Source organism: Gambusia affinis, linkage group LG12 (genome assembly GCF_019740435.1).
Source record: "Gambusia affinis linkage group LG12, SWU_Gaff_1.0, whole genome shotgun sequence".
NCBI lineage: Eukaryota > Metazoa > Chordata > Actinopteri > Cyprinodontiformes > Poeciliidae > Gambusia > Gambusia affinis.
Window position 1 is genome coordinate 475,953 of NC_057879.1, and position 17,470 is coordinate 493,422.

The 17,470-nt window shown below is 39.7% G+C and overlaps 1 protein-coding gene across 1 annotated transcript in view; it reads left to right on the forward strand.

Annotated features, from left to right (window-relative positions):
* The first annotated feature begins 10,153 nt into the window (after nt 1-10,153).
* si:ch211-207d6.2 (sickle tail protein) overlaps nt 10,154-17,470 on the forward strand; it is a 59,223-nt gene continuing 51,906 nt past the window's right edge. Inside the window, exon 1 of the mRNA XM_044133392.1 lies at nt 10,154-10,210. The gene's annotated coding sequence lies outside the window, so the exon portion shown is untranslated. The remainder of the gene's footprint in view (nt 10,211-17,470) is intronic.

The following is a 17,470-nucleotide window of genomic DNA, read 5'->3' on the forward strand; positions in this document are numbered from 1 at the left end:
GTCTCTCGTGATCCCCTGATCTCACTAGACCCTCTTCGGAGGGAAATGAATCTGACTAAATTGAATCACGTTATTTCAACTTTAATACATGTTATTCATGTTGAGGCAACAAACGATTGTCTCACGTGAACTTTCGTGACATCCCGTGATTTCCTACGTTCTCGCGTGATTTCCCATGATCTCATTCGTCATCTTCAGCACTATATCACTCTGACTATAATGACTCATGTTATCTAAACATGGTTAAATTTTATAAATGTGAAGTTGTTGAATTTCTTGTTTATCCAACATGATAAATCACGTTTTTGTTTGAAAAATAAAATTATTTAGTTAAAAGTACATGATATTCTTTTGATAATCTGATAACCCCCTAAATTCATTTTCTACAGTGTAGGGTGAAAGTGGGGTGTTTCGTCACCTCTGTTAGCACTTTGAATGTGTACATATCAATCAACTCATTGGGTTTGTCGCAATTTGTCCCGAAGTAAACGGCAAAGTAGTCCTCAAAGTTGCGGTCAAGCTGTTGACTTGCTGATTGCTTGCTATTAAATGCGCTGCAGTTATAGAGATTGTTAAAAGTAATTAGTTCATCATTTTAACTAATTGCTAATTCAGAGCAATTAGAGGACGGAATCGACTTTATTCCATTTTCAAACCTGGAGTCTGGAAAAATGTAAAAGATTGATAAATGCTTCAGCCAACCATAAACAGCTGAATAGTGATCGACAGTATTAAAACACATTGTTCGTATGAAGGTTTTGTCATCATTACATCATATGCTTAATGATTAAATCACAGATCAATGCGTCAAGCTGGGTCCAAAACAATAAATATGTGCTGTTTCTACACTGTGAAACCCAATGGTGCTTTTTACTAAAGATAGTTATTTGTACTCATTCACGCTAAATAGTAAGAGTAACTTTTAGAAATTAAGTAGATCCAAAACAATCAGTTTGAGTTTCTAACTCATGCACAATAAGTACACACATCATTTCTTTTAAGTATTGTTGCTTTGAACTGTTTAAGTTGTGATCATTTACATGAATACGGTTGTGATCACTGACTCAGACCAAAGAAATCAAAACCCTGGTCTTTCTGATCACTGAGTTTTGCTCACGATGCTGAGGTGTTTTTCCTGTCGGCCATTAGAGGAAAGTTTCAGCAAAGAATTTTAGAAACTCCAATGTGAAAATAGATGGAAAGTGTTTTTTCTGAATAGAACTTGAAGAAGAATTAATGTACTTATAGCGTAAATCATTTCGATTCAGTGTATTTATAGCTCCAACTCATAACAAATGTCTCTTTACAAAAATACTTTAAATTCAATCACACTTTTTGACTCAGTAGAGTAAGCTCAGTGACTTATTAAAGTAGTTCAAATAGACGGTATTCCAACTGAAAAGTTGAAATTTTGGCAACACTGGGGGGTTGGCGATGGTGGAGATGCATTGGACATTGCCATAACATTCACATCCCAAGCAGCGGATTATTAAAATGTAACTAAGCCCCTGGGAAAATATGACAAATATTGAAAAATCCCAGCAAAGTGAACAGAGTCAGTCCACTCCAAAGATTTCTTCAGCTGCAGTTTGCCTCTCGGTGCTAAATTCTCTCAGATGCTGAACTGAATTGAAATCTTTTTTCAAACATGTAAAATGTCAGAGTAAAATATATAACAAAAATGAAACAATAGAAATAATAACCACACATAAAAAACAAACATATCCAGGTCGAAAAGGAGTAGGAAGAACACAGCATCTATTAAATTCTACCCTCATTTGTGTCATAGAGTATACAATGAGCATTTCAGTCCAGAATGTAGAATCCAAGTCCCCCCCCCCCACATGCTAAATATTTACACATCTAATTTTTCACATATTACCATTTCTACACTTTCAAAATTATATCTTTATAAGACAATGTTGCTTCAGCAGCTCAAATATTCAGTTCTAATACTCAAACTCAGTCCGATAAATGAACAGGAACAACAAAATGACTGCAGACTTCAGGTTTCATTGCTTTGTATCATTACCGCCCTCTTCTGGTGCCTCATGTCTACTGCAGTCTGTACATCAATCCACATTTTGAAAAAACTTCCTTTGTAAGTGTGGCAACCTCTCACTAGTCTAGCCCCTTAAAGTTCTTTCGTACGCGCCACATTTCTTCTAAAAAATTAGGTCATCTTTAAGTCTTTACTGGACTTAATAATAGGAAATAAAAATAAAAAACAGATTTAAAACAAACAGAAAGTGACGGTCAAAAGACTGTGTTACTCTCAATGTGCCAGACTTCTACAATGAGCAAATACTTTCAACTTTTACAACCAATCAAAAGGCACCACGTAATAAGCTTAAACACAATCCAATTACAAATGCTTATCTCTTTCAAATAACAGTAACAAATGAAACTCACGTAAACACAAAATAACATTTTGTATGAAGTTTCAAAAAATGTATATATGGCTCCTACATCCTTAATTTGTACATTCTTTATCAACATCCCCCTCTAGAGGCAAAACATTATGACCACTCATATCTGAAGTGAATGGCACTGGTTATCCTTCCATCATGTCAGCTGTCAGTGGGGGACAGTGGGGTAAATGAACAGGAACAACAAAATGACTGCAGACTTCAGATCTAATGAAGTCAAGTGTGCCTACTGGAACAAGCATCAATCAATCAATCATATTTTATTAGTATAGCACATTTCAGCAGCAAGGCATTTCAAAGTGCTTTACATCATATCAAACACAGAAACACAATGCAACATAGAATCAACAATCGAAAAATGACATTAAGTCAGCTTCCATCAATAAATTCATAATTGATTACATTTCTAATAAAAAAGGAAGTCAGTGTTTCAGCTGTTTTACAGTTTTCCGGACGTTTGTTCCAATTTTGTGGTGCATAGATGCTGAATGCTGCTTCTCCTCGTTTGGTTCTGGTTCTGGGGATGCAGAGCAGAACCAGAACCAGAAGACCTGAGGGGTACATGTACGATGGATGGATGGTCTATTTTACCACTCAAAAAAAGAACAAAAAAAAGTCACAAATACACTAATAAAGCAAATTAGTTACAACTTCACTTATTTTGCCTGTGGGATTAATTAAGTATTTTTTAATTTAAATTTGAAATATCCCCTTTAGAGAGTGAATTTTCCCAGACACATGTAGGCAATCATTATTTTTTGTCTGATTTGCTTGGAATGCCAAAGACTAGACATGTAAAGAAAGGAAAGGAAAGATAAAAGAAGGCTTCAGTTTCCTTTGAAAAAAGATTTTCAGACTTCACACATTCATTTTTTGTATTTTGGAGGGATGGTTGGGCCCAGAGACAAACATCAGTCCACAAAGAAGCACCACTGACAGAAACAAAAGGCGTAGACCAGAGGTCACCAACCTTTTAGAGCACATATGTCAGAGTCAAGGCCCGCGGGCCACATCCGGCCCGCGAGAAGATTTTCTACGGCCCCTGGGATGATATTAGAACCGGCCCGCAGCAAGCCGGCACCCCGTCTGAAAAAATGCGAGATGCCCCCCCCCGTTCGATCCTCACAACGCGCGCAACCGTTCGATCCTTACAACGCACAACCCCCGTTCGATCCTCTGCGCAACCCCCCGTTTGATCCTCACAACGCACCCCCGTTCGATCCTCTGGCCACCTTCGATCCTCTGGCGGACCCCGGTCCGCTGCACTACACCAAATGCGTCATTTAAAAAAATCTCAATGAACATTCGATCAGTCCGGCCCTCGGCTTGTAGCTAAATTTTTTATTTGGCCCTCCGTCCATTTGACTTTGACACCCCTGTTTTAGAGACTGGGAGCTTCTTCACAGGTCCAGAGCAACAATTTCCAGAGATCAATTTTCCTGGCTCAGCCTTTATAACAATAGTATATATAAGTATTTATATAATTACATGCTGCCTGATCATATTAATGTTATGGACTACTGACAACAGTTATCAGTAATGGTTTACCATGGCAGATATGGTTAATTGATATTATGTGATCAGACGTTCTTAGTTCACAGAGTTTACGTTTGATTCCCTTTTGGAGCTTTTCTGTCTGATTCTAAATTACCCTCAAGAGACTGAGAGTCTGGATTGTTGCAGTAACACTTGCAGCTGCACACGCTGTACGCGCTGAGATTTTCCTTTAAATAAAAAAAAGAAAAGTTATTGTTTTATTATCTAACCCTCTTTACTATTAGCAAAAATGTGGAGAAAAAATATCTTTTGTGTCAAAAGATATTGTACACACAGCTGTGTACGGTCTGTGAGGCGTGAAGTGGGGCACTTCAAAGCCGAAATGTTATTGGTCAGTTTGCTTTTGTTTATTTCATGGATTGGCATTTTTTAAAAAATGAATGAGTGGAGTTTGAACCTCCCGTAGTTCTAAGATCCCGCCTGAATGTTTTACAGTGTGCGGTTCTGGCGGGTCGCCTGTTTATAAGGTTTTTTTATGGTTTCGCGAACTGAACAGCTGACGGGTCACCCGCTGGCTGACACCAGATGTCGGAAAAAAAAAGGTCTGACAGGTCAGAGGGTAGCACAAAACTATCACTGCACCTGACCTGCAGGAGCACAACCTCCTCCCCAATGCACAAAAATCAGCACAAACCTAAACCACAAGAGACTTTTTTCTTTTATCAGACGATGCTAAATAATAAAAACATAGAAGCGAAACCTACCTGTGTGGTTCATGGAAAGAGGAGAGTGTTGATCGCAGGTTCAGGTGGTGTCAGACATCCAGAGGATGAGAAGGTGAAGCAACATATTTGCTTCATTTCTACTCTACTTTGGATAGATTAAATTCGACTAGATTAAATTGTTTATCACGCAGTCTTAGCACAACGCTCAGGAAGAGCAGCCGACAGGTGACCCATCAGCTCTCCAGTTCGGGAAACTTCAAAGAAGTTCATAAACCAACGACCCGTCAGAACCGCAAACGGGAAAAAGATCTGCTGGGATCCAAACCGCTCTTAGAACTACGAGAGGTTCAAACTCCTGTCATTCATTTTTATCTTACAGAAAAAGCCCCAAGCCGGCAAATAAAAGTAAACTGACCAAAGAGATGTAGGCTTTGGGTGCCCTTTGACCCCAGAGACTCATACAGATGTATGCTTCGTACAAGATGGGGTTTTTTCTCCACAATTTTGTTAATAGTAAAGAGGGTTAAATAATAAAAAATCCAGAAATTATTCTTTTCTTTTTTTACTTAACTTAATCTCAAGGTTCACAGAGTATGTACAGCTATACAGCCGTACAGCTGCAGGCGCTGCTGCCCTCCGATAAAATCGTGCAGGCGTCTGCGCAGTTCTGAACTTTAACCATAGAAAAGAGTTTTATACATAAAGAAATTTATTTGAAACGTCTTTATCATTTCCTTTTTTAAAATTCTAAACATAAACAAATGTTATTAATTCAATGTAAAAAGATTCAATTAAATAATTTCTTTGGCAGTGCTCCCTAATGACAATGACTATTTTTAGAACTTGCTCTGCGGGCGACTGACAACGTCCCCTCGGGCAACCGGGGGCCCACGGGGACCGTGTTGTTGACCCCTGGTCTAGACTCTTCTGAACCTTAGTTCAAGTTCTGATCCCTAGATGTTGCTTGTGTACTTTGGTACTTTGGGTCCCCATTCACGTCCAGTTCAGCTAACTCTGACATCTCCCCCTTATTCACGCTCTAACTGCCTTTCTCTTTTCTTCTCTTGCCCTGAGGTCATGGATTCTCTTTCCTTCATCTTACTGCTTCAGTGCTCTACATTCCTGGGCTTGTGTAGCTTGGTGTGACATTCTTTTGTTTTAATATAGAATTAATTTGTCTACTCTCATATGATTAAGAATACCTACAGCAAACCATTTTCTTCATGGGTATATTTATATAAACAGCATAAACTGCACATATTTAAACAGAATTTAATTGATTATTGATTTTCTAATGCCAGTCACACTGTGTGTTGTGACTTAATAGAAATATATTGTAATATATTCTTCATAAATTTAACCTGGTTTTAATTAAGCTTAGTGTCCCAAAGAGACTTGTATTGTGACATTTGTGAGGTTGTTGTTATAACTCGTTCATCATTGTTTTAATAGTCAACATATTTTTGCTGTCTAAGCAAATTAAAATGAAAGAGGAAGCCATGGATCAGGAATTAGAAAACCTAAAAACTTTCCTGTCCCAGAAGAGGCTCTGGCTCCACCAGCTCACCAAGCAGTTCTGAGGATGAACCTCCACATCGTCTCATTGGGAAGGATTTGTTTTATTTTTTACACTGAGCAGCTGGTCACATTTCTATCAACAGTAAAAACTGATGTGTTGCCAACACTAAGTGCTTAATAAACTTGATTTGATGTAAAAAATAATTGGACAGAATTTATTTCCCTAGTTAATCTACCATTTCTCTCTCATACATTTCATTCACCTGTCCAGGGTGAACCCACCTCTCATCTGATGACTGCTGGAGATGGGCATTTAAGGTATCTTTTAAGGTAATTTAAGGTATTTAAGGCATCTTTTAAGGTAGCTTTTCTCCCTTAAGTTCATCCTTAAACCAACTTCATAGTTAATGCCAGCATCAACTGATTCTATGATGTTGCTGACTATTTTTTCTACTTCTAACATAAACAGGCAAATAAGTCACTCAGAAATGTTTTTCCACTCCAGGCATCTGGTCCCAATCATCATCAGTACTGATGATGTCACATACATAGCGAGTCCACAACATCCTAAAACTGTAAGTTTTACTTTTTTCTCTGCCACTTTTCTGTATTCTGATTAATTGCTCTATCGTTTTATTCTTTTTTGTAGGTTTCTGTAAAGTGCAGTGAATGGGAATGTTCTGTTATTGATCCTCACTGTTCCTAGGAAGGAGAAATGTCAGTTTGTCTGCAGTAACACTGGAATACTGACATTGTATTAAAACAATACTCTGTCCTTGGTGAAATATTTTTCACATTTCCTCTAAAGTGTACCTATTTTATGTGTTAATATATTCAAAGTTTACAGACAACATGCTAATAAAAATTGACAATTTGTACAATTCTGAGATAGTTTATTGACAATGAACACTCGATAAATGTGAATATATTGAATGCACAATATAATAAAAATGTGTTGTAATTGATCCTTCTGTGTTCTGGTAGCTTGATGTGTTTGCAGTACTGTACTGTGTGTGAAGCATTAATGTAGAAATTGTCAAAGCAGAACAACAAGTAACATTAAGTAATTAAAAAGTGTACTTCATTAGCAATTATACTAAACCAGAAGGAGAATACTGTGATCACACTTCTAATATGTCAAATATATGTAAGGCTTGTTTATTTAAAATACGTCATAAATATATTTCAAATGTAATTTATTCATGAAAATAGTACACTTAATCAAGCATGTCTTTATTGCATAAAAAGCCATATACTGTACAAAGTATAAATACATTAAGCACAAAATTAGTGGTTTCAACACAGCATGCTTCAAAAAACCTGAAGTATAATGATGATTAGTCTGGCTTCAAGTGTGCTATGATTTAATATACTTAATATATTTATTTTTCATTAGAATGCTAGTGACACTTTCCAAAACAACGGTCGCCGGCTCTTCTTATGCTACAGCTGATGAGGGAAAACAGGTTACAGGTGTGGAGGAGAGGATCGAGGAAAGGAAAGGAGGCTCAGATCCATTCCGCTCTCTGAGGACATCTATAGCGCAGCGGAGGAGCTAGTGGGTAATAGCAGAGGCGCCCAACAGCGACTCCTTTTCTATGGCGTTGGAGAGTTTAATGGTGACACACAGTCAACACCATTCAACACCAAACCTTCACCAGTAGTCAGAGCAGAGCAGACGTATCCCACTCCATGTTCACAATGCACATAAATCACACATTTCTAAATCTGTGTAACACTACCGATCATTTTTGCCTGAACAAATTACACTTTATAATCTGAATATTCTTTATGCTATTTGTAATCCAAACTACCAAGCAAACCACAGTACAGAATCTGAACATTAGCTGTAACCTACTAAAATTCATCATAAAAAAAAGAGAAGCATAGAAATTATAGATAGGCATTATTTATTCAAAGCCCAGGCAATCCATTTAAGTCAGCCTTTAGGAATCATTCAGTCTAATAAGAATTGTTTTGATGAGGTGTTTGAAAAAATCCATCCAACATGTTTATACCTTCCCGCCTCTCACCCTTTGACAGCTGAAGATAGGCACAAGCACCTCCAGTGGGATAACGGTGTAAGAAAACGGATGGATGGAGTTGCTTTCTGAACTGGAAATAACACACCCATTCCAAAAAAAAACCAAAGGACGCCTGGACTGGAGCACATTTGTTAACATGAAAATTTAAAATAGTAGCACCAGTAGAGTGAAAATGAAAATAGCATTTAACACTAACAGGAAAAGTTATGAACACATAACTTTATGCGGCAGAAGGCAGAAGCGACCGCAGAGGCTCAGTTCTCTTCTGTTCATCTTGTAAGTGCAGAAAGGATACGCTCACAACCTTGGTTGTAATGATTGCTTTTGTGAGCTACTCTTAGCTTTCTCAAACCAGTCATTTCAAGTTAACAGAGAGTGAACATTGGCATCTTTTGTATTAGGGCCCTGTCCACATGGAGTGAAACCTGTAAATTTTTGTAGAGAACAAAAATGTGCGTCCACACGACAGAATGAAGCATCACTGAAGGCGCTAAAGAAGGTATGCCAAGTCTCAGAATGATGCAAAAAACACTCCAAACAACACAGAACGGCATCATGTTTGTTATTTATGAGAGTGAGGTGCATGCAGGTTATAGAGAGAGATGGAGCTACAATGTCATCATGGACACACTGAAAAATGAAACTCAGATTTTAAAATATATCCACTCTGGGATCTGGTGTCTGGGATGGAAAAAAAATCTTTGTAAAATCCCTAAAATCTTTTTAGCGTGAACAGGGATGAAATATGCAAAATATCTGACCAAGAAACAACAATGGTAAAGGCATGCCTTACAATACACGTCTATTTTTCTTTTACAAATGTGAACATGTATTAATATGACTGCTGTAGGATCTTTGGATTTGGTGCTTGCTAGCTGCTAGCATGTGCACACTGCACAGATAGTCTCAGGCAATCCCTGTAAGAGCTCCATCTACAGGTTGTTCTTGGAATGAGAGGAATTTAACATCTTTTCATTGCATAAAAATTCAAAATTTAAATCTAGGAGACAAATCAAATGTAAAATGTGTGACAGTCACTGAATTCTAAGTAGAATCCCATAACAACACCAAGCTCCTAAAGGGTTGTGCTTACATATATATTATAAAACACAATAAAACACAATTAGGGCCAAAAAGTGTCAAATAATAATAATTTGAAAAAGAATTTATGCGTTTTTACTGAAAAAAGGCAAAAAAGGGAAAGAAAAGTGGCTGAGATGATTCATGGAGTAAGGCAATTCCTAGGCTGTTGTGAGGATAGAAAGTGACAAAAGCAGACCCAATAGGAAACAGAGCTGAGTCAGGAGAGAGAAGGAGGGAGAGACTCAGAGTAGCTCAGTCTCACAGAAGGACGCAGCGGTGGCTGGAAAGCAGTGGTCCAGGACAGAATAATACAAACAGAACACATGCTGCAAGCGACGTCTGACGAGGATGTGAAAAAAAAGGAAGGACGCCAAAAATGCAAATTGCTTTTTGAACTGGAAATAACACAAGAATGGAGACCTACATCATTTTCAAAAGAATTATCTAGTAATTAACTCTTCCAGCAAAGAAATCCAGCAATCATTACCAGCAAAGAAAAATAATAAGAGAAAAAGGGGAGCAAAATCCTCAGAGCAACTTAATAACCAAACTGAGAAGGAAAACATTGAAGAACAAAACAGTAAGTAAGAAGAAAGCAAACTGGAGTATTTCACAAACACTCTGCTCAGCTCAGGAAGAAAGATGTCCAAGTCTTCTTCCCGAGTTGATCGACACGGATCAGCTGGCTGGAAGAGCCCTAGCTTGAGAAAGGAAGTGCACGGCAATCGTTCATGCATGTTAAGAATTGGAGAGAGACTGATGAGGGCTGGTAGTGAAGGGAACCTGCTAGACAAACCCATCAAAACACACAACCAAATTTTCTCAGATGGATCACAGCAAGGATCGAAAGGGCATGCACAACTGCCAGGCCTGGAGGACCAACCCAGGAGCACAGGAACTAACTTCAGCAAAGGTACATTCACTTTCTTTACATCCTAACTTAAACACAGCTGGACTAACAGGGAGCAGAGAAACAACTTGGTTCAAGGTGAAAGATGATCAGTTGCCAATGTCTTGAGGAGACTGAATATCTCTTATTACAGGGAAGATGATGAGCATGAAACAAGTTTTCTCATTAAACATGTGGACATTTAGAGGCTTATGATATAAAACAAACAGTGGTTGATGCTTATGTAATGTTAAGATAATCACATTTACTATGGCAACTAGCAGGCATGTTCAAGGCTAGAGGGGAGGGGCTTGAGTCCCTGCTCCTTTTGTCCTTGTTTCTTTTGATTTTTGTTTTGCTTCATTTTATTTGGGGTGTCAGGAGGCCTGCCTGTGCCCCTCAACAGTAGTATTTAGCTAAAAATGACAATTTAGAAAATAAATTAGTCTGACTGCCCTTGGTCTTAAAATGATTGTCAGTGCCTCTGACTCCATGTTGTGAAGACATCAAATAACAACAACAATAATAAAAGTAATAATAATAAATCACTCAAAGTAGGCATAGTGGGTACAGGTGTACAGCTGCAGATGCTACTGATCAGAGCTTTATTTAAACCAACCACCGTGGATCGAGAAACAGCGGTGAGTGTCGTCAGCATCAGGCCTGCAACGGGGGATTATTGACAATATTGTTGGCATTTATTTATTTATTTATTTATTTTGGTTTGTCCACTAACTAAAAACTGTCATTTATTCCCAGGTTATTTTGCTAAGTCTCATATGTTCAAAATGAGTGAATTTAGATTTTTATAAGAGTTTAAAAAGAAAAGGAACATCTCTCTTTCTAAGCTGGGTATTTGCCTATTGTATTTTTATTTTTGGGGTTTTTGAAGGTTAAAGAGAGAGCAAAAGGATAATACCCATTTATTATTTCTAATTATTCAGCTTGTTGCTAACAATATTTGGGATGGTATAATCTGCAATTTTATATGGGGTAACCTTTCATTTTAAAGTTTGGTAAATAAATACCTTATAAAGTCTCATTATTGGTGGGCTTGATATTGCTAAGTTAACAAATGGTGGTTCATGGGAAATAAAATGAAACCAGGTTCTTTGGGTGCATTGGTAAATAAATAGAACCCAGAGCTCTAAATCTAGTCTTAGAAACTAAAAGTGCTACAATACTTCATAACCAGAAACCTTCTCTCCTATTGTCTGTGTAAAAACCACAGTCTCAGATCAATACTCTGCTCCAGAGCAATCAACTTGCCAAGTTGGTAACGTCCATAATTGTCGATCTGTTCTCAAGGGACAATGGTGACATGGTTGACCCCTCCATCAGTCCATTAATGTCCATCACATTTCTCCTTTCATAGACAAAACAAGTTGTGAAAACAGGAGTGGGAGAGTTAAGAACATCCTCATCCTGCATTATAATACAAGTCAAGATTACACAAACCTGTTGTCAGAAAGGTGTTCAACAATGGACTAGGCTTGGTTCATATTGTAATAAATATCTTACTTTATTTTATTTGTGAGTCTCACAAGATGCCTGATTCTAGTGATTTTTTTTTACTGGAATATTTGAGAGGAGACATGAGCCCAAAAAACTGAGTGCAAGAAAGCATTGGGTATAAAAATTGTCCTTGGGGGAGCTTTTCCAGTTGGAGTGGGTGTCAGGCAATATTGCCACCAGAGGGCAGTTCTGAGCTAGTGGGCGGAATGGAAACAGTCTGAATAATGTACATTCTCTCAAAGAGACATAAAACAGGTAGGTGACATGTGAAGATGTTAAAACAGACAGAAATCTCCATCCATATGCGTCTGCATATTTAACATTCCATAAATGACTGAGAGGAAGAAACTAAAGGTTCTTCCCGGTGAACCGGTCTCAGGTAGGCTTGTCAGATCATTACACACATCATGGTTGACATCCTGCACTGGCTTCCTCAGTTTAATGAATTGGTCATTGGTTAAAACAAAGTATATAAAAAAAGAAAAAAGAAGAGTTTCTAAATTTCAAACTTGATGCCATGTTATAAATTCCTTTCTGAAAAAAAAAAAGAACAAAAGCTACAATAATAGGACCATAAAATTCTGTACAGTCCAAACATTCTTGCTTTTTCAACAAACAGTGTGTTGGACAACAATACCGCCTCAGACATCCATAATTCTGCCGAGTTTTTTTTTTAGACCATGGAAGGCAAAGATGTAGATGTAAAGATTACTTCTACTGTAAAGTGGTGTGTATGTGTGTGTGTATAGATGGATTGAATTGAACAGACACAAATTAAATTAGTAACTAGGTGAATGAAATGTTTTTTTTTTTTTTTTTTTTTTACCAAATGTTGTTCTTTCCATGTTTCTTGTGATTTATAGATGATCCAAAGACATTTCGTAGAACCTCTGAAGGTTACCATATTGAATCTATTAGTTGTCATTACAGAGCCAAAAATGTAGTGTTTGTACAAAAAACCACATTCTGACTCACATGTTATATTTTATTAATATGACAAATGAATAAAAATTAATAAACATAATAAATATTTATATCTATTGTGTGCTGATTCCATTTGCATTGTATTATATAACAAAATAGCATTGCAACACAAGATGTGAGAAAGACATATTTATCATTAGAAGTAATTTTTTTAATATATTACATCTTGTTTTGATTTCCCTCTTCTCTCTTTTTAACTCCCCATGATGTGATGAAGGAGACAGGACTGATCTAGTTCACTGGAGGCCTGGAGGTAAATCTTTGTTATTCACTATGTTGAGCAAATATTTAGATACAATTTAGACTCTTGGGCAGCTATTCAGTCAACGGATTGACAGTGTTACTTAAACTTGTATATGCTAGTGAGACAGATGTAGTTTTTATCTTTGCTTTTTCTTGAGACACAAAATTGCTTTGGTGTTAAAATAAATGCTTCAAAAAAAGACTTGAAAATGGCAACATTTTATTTGATGTTTTGCACAGTTTACATATGTAGTGTTGAGAAAACCCAACCATGTATTGCTACATTTAGTAATCAGTGAACATTTTTGTTTTTTAGAATGAAGTGCAGAAATCTGTGAATAGCTTAACCAGACAAAACAACTGCAACAAATGATCCGATGAAATATGATTCAATACTGTACACATATAGCTACAGTTTTCAAAAAACAAACATGTTATGCATGTTACAAACATTTTGAACAATAACTGATGCGGTTCCCAGAAGACGATCAATGTGGTTTAGGAATATTCATAGTTAAGCTAAAGTTTTAGGTTTAATTCAGATGTAAGCTTTGTAGATTGAGTGAATGAGTCTTAGCTGTCCCTATAAACATTGTTTTTAATTTAGCATTTTTAATGCACTAGAGCTATCTGGCTACTTCTGCAAATGTATGTCCTGAGGCCCACAATGCTGCTAAGACTCAAAATGACGCAAAGTGAACAACACACAGAAAATCAAAAATCATCAATCAATCAAACTTTATTTGTAGCACATTTCAGCAGCAAGGCATTTCAAAGTGCTTTACATCAAATCAAACACAGAAACACAATGAAACATAGAATCAACAACAAAAACACAACATCAAGTCAGATTCCGTCAATAAATTTTCAATTGATTACGTTTCAAATAAAACTCTAAACAAGTGGGTTTTTAGTTGAGATTTAAAGGAAGTCAGTGTTTCAGCTGTTTTACAGTTTTCTGGAAGTTTGTTCCAGATTTTTGGTGCATAGATGCTGAATGCTGCTTCTCCTTGTTTGGTTCTGGTTCTGGGGACGCAGAGCAGAACCAGAACCAGAACCTGAGAGGTCTGGAAGGTTGATACAACAGCAGCAGATCTTTAATGTATTGTGATGTTAAACCATTCAGTGATTTATAAACTAACAGTATTTTAAAGTCTATTCTCTGAGCGACAGGGAGCCAGTGGAGAGACTTTAAAACTAGTGTTATGTGCTCTAACTTCCTGGTTTTAGTGAGAACGCGAGCAGGTCCCAAATGGAACAAGTTGCAAAAAGGTAATGAGACAAAAGACTCTTAATTATTCTGCTCCAATTAATACCAAATGATATTAGTCAGCATGCAATATGTATAATAAAAGTGTATACATTTTTGAGTGTGTGTTGTTTCAAATAGTGAAATGAAATGCCAAACTGCCCTATTACCAGCATCAGTAACAGCAGAAGTGCCTCTAAGCTGTTGTAACAATAATTAGTGACATTTAAACGGTGCTTTGAGGAAGATTTGGGTGTGTAGCAGAGAAACAGCAAAAACTATGAGGATTTGTTTCAAATGATATGTCATGAGGCGTGTTTGGTGAGGTGGTGAGGCAGCAAACGGGAACCCAGGGTATGGTGAAAAAATGATATTTAATGAAGGAAATAAAGCAAAAACACAGTCCAAAAACAATCCTAGGAGCCGGGCAGCACGGCCGAGCGAAAGCCTGGGCTCGTCACCGGTAGCAACCGGAACACTCACAGAAAGACGGACTGGGCGACAAGACGTAACTCGACGTTAGAAGACGTAGGACCCGACAAAGACACAGACACACAGGTGACACTAAATACACAGAAGGTAATCAGGGAACGAGACACACCTGGGAACTAATCAAGGGGAGACAGGACAACACGGAGACTCAGACACACAGGAAACTTGAAATAAACATACAGAAAAACACAGAACATGACAGTACCCCCCCCCTTAAAGGGCGGCTCCAAGACGCCCAAAACAAAAACACAACAAGGGTGGGCGGAGGGGAGTCGGACGGGGGGCCAGAGTCCATAAACAACAAAAAACTACCCAAAACGTTGGGCGGAGACACGAGGGTCCAGAGTCCAAACACAAAAACAAACACAACGGGGTGGGCGGAGGCACAGGAAGGCGGGAACCACGGAGGAAGTCCGGCGGCCGTCCGCGGCGCAGGAGTCGGGAACCACAGAGGCGGTCCGGCGGCCGTCCGCGGTGACGAGGAGCACAGGGTGGCTCGGGACTAGGAGGCTCGTGACAGGCACTAACAGGGGGCTCGGGACTAGGAGGCTCGAGACTGGCACTAGGGGGCTCGGAACTGGCACTAGGAACAACGGGGAACTCGGAACTGGCACTGGGAACACTAGGGGGATCTGGACAGGCTCTAGCAGGAGGCTCGGGAATGGTACGAGGGAAACAAAACCCACAAACTGGGGCTGGAAAACCCACTAACCGTGCCACCTGTCTTCCTGGGGACAGGCAGGCCGCCTGGAACCCCATCACCATGGGAACGGCTGGGTTAGTCTCCAGCCGCGGAAGGGTTGCTGGCGGCTCCGGCCGCGGAAGGGCTGCTGGCGGCTCCGGCCGCGGAAGGGCTGCTGGCGGCTCCGGCCGCGGAAGGGCTGCTGGCGGCTCCGGCCGCGGAAGGGCTGCTGCTGGCTCAGGAAGCACTGGAGATGACGGAGCCGGGGTGGTGGAACGGGAGGACAGAGTCTTGGGTCTGGGAGGCAGCGGTTCTCCAGCCATGACTGCTAGCGCTGCCTCATGCTCCCACTCTGCCTCCCTCTGCAATTCCACCAACTCAGGAAGCGGAAAACGTGGAACCCAGTAGTCCAGCAACAGACCCAACCGGATGGCGAATCCGAGCCGTCTTACAGCAGCGTACGGCTTGGCCATGGCCTCCTCGTACTCACGTATGGTTTCCGTCAATTCTTTTATTTCATCTGGGTCCATGATGGTAAGTGCGTGCCTCACCGTTCAGTGTGGTCGGGTCCTTCTGTCATGAGGCGTGTTTGGTGAGGTGGTGAGGCAGCAAACGGGAACCCAGGGTATGGTGAAAAAATGATATTTAATGAAGGAAATAAAGCAAAAACACAGTCCAAAAACAATCCTAGGAGCCGGGCAGCACGGCCGAGCGAAAGCCTGGGCTCGTCACCGGTAGCAACCGGAACACTCACAGAAAGACGGACTGGGCGACAAGACGTAACTCGACGTTAGAAGACGTAGGACCCGACGAAGACACAGACACACAGGTGACACTAAGTACACAGAAGGTAATCAGGGAACGAGACACACCTGGGAACTAATCAAGGGGAGACAGGACAACACGGAGACTCAGACACACAGGAAACTTGAAATAAACATACAGAAAAACACAGAACATGACATGATATATATATTATTTGAATATAAATATATTTTCCCATACATTGTCATTCAGATTTGGAGATTGAAAAAATAAACACAGCAGAAGTTCTGCTGCAGAACCCAACACAAAAATTCAGAGTCTGTGTTTCTATTTTCATAGTAAAACTTGAATTCCAATTAAATTACAAAAGCCAGTATGTCCGACTATCTCAAGTAATCAGGAGTGAAAACAAGAATGCACAATATGCACGACCGATCCTCCACGGCCACGGGCAAATCTCGGCAGCGATCCGGCCACTTGTGCTCCAACACCCGGTCATCTGTTCCTCGACGGCGACCAGTTGGATGAATCTCTGTGGCAACCAGTTCGCCAGTTCTCCAGTCCGCCAGTCCCGCCGCTCTGCTGCTCCTATACCTGTGAGCTTTCCGGCTCCGTCTCTCACTTCAACTGCACAGCTACCTCTTTATTACTGGCTTCTAGGTCTGCATGCTGCTAAGCAAATGGAGAACACCTGTGCCGCTGGTTAACACAATTAACCAGACCTGTATCACAAATGACTCTGGTTCCCACCAACTATGTAGATTCCCCAGTCCTTGTCTGTTCCTATCATGGACCCACATGCATTCCCCAGGGAGAAGCACACTGCCTTTGGCTTTCTTGTCATAACACCATTTTTCATTGTTTGCTGCACTAGTCTTCTTATTCCGGGCTACCTGATAAGCACGAGACAACTTCTGATGGTGTTCCATGACCGAAGTGTTAGATGACATGAGACCAAATTGCACAAACAATAATTTGAGCAGTTTGATCAGGTGTAGGAACAGCCCATGAATAACGGGTGAACATATCAGTCATTACTAAAACACTTTGATAAGTGTCACTGGGCCAACGCAAGGAGAGAAAGTCAAGAGCTACTACCTCTAAAGGGTAAGACACTGCTATCGGCTTAAGACAGGGGTGTCAAACTCCAGTCCTCGAGGGCCGCAGTCCTGCAGTTTTTAGATGTGCCACAGGTACAAAACACTGGAATGAAATGGCTTAATTACCTCCACCTTGTGTAGATCAGTTCTCCAGAGCCTTAATTATTCTATTCAGGTGTGCTGCAGCAGAGGCACATCTAAAAGTTGCAGGACTGCGGCCCTCGAGGACTGGAGTTTGACACCCCTGGCTTAAG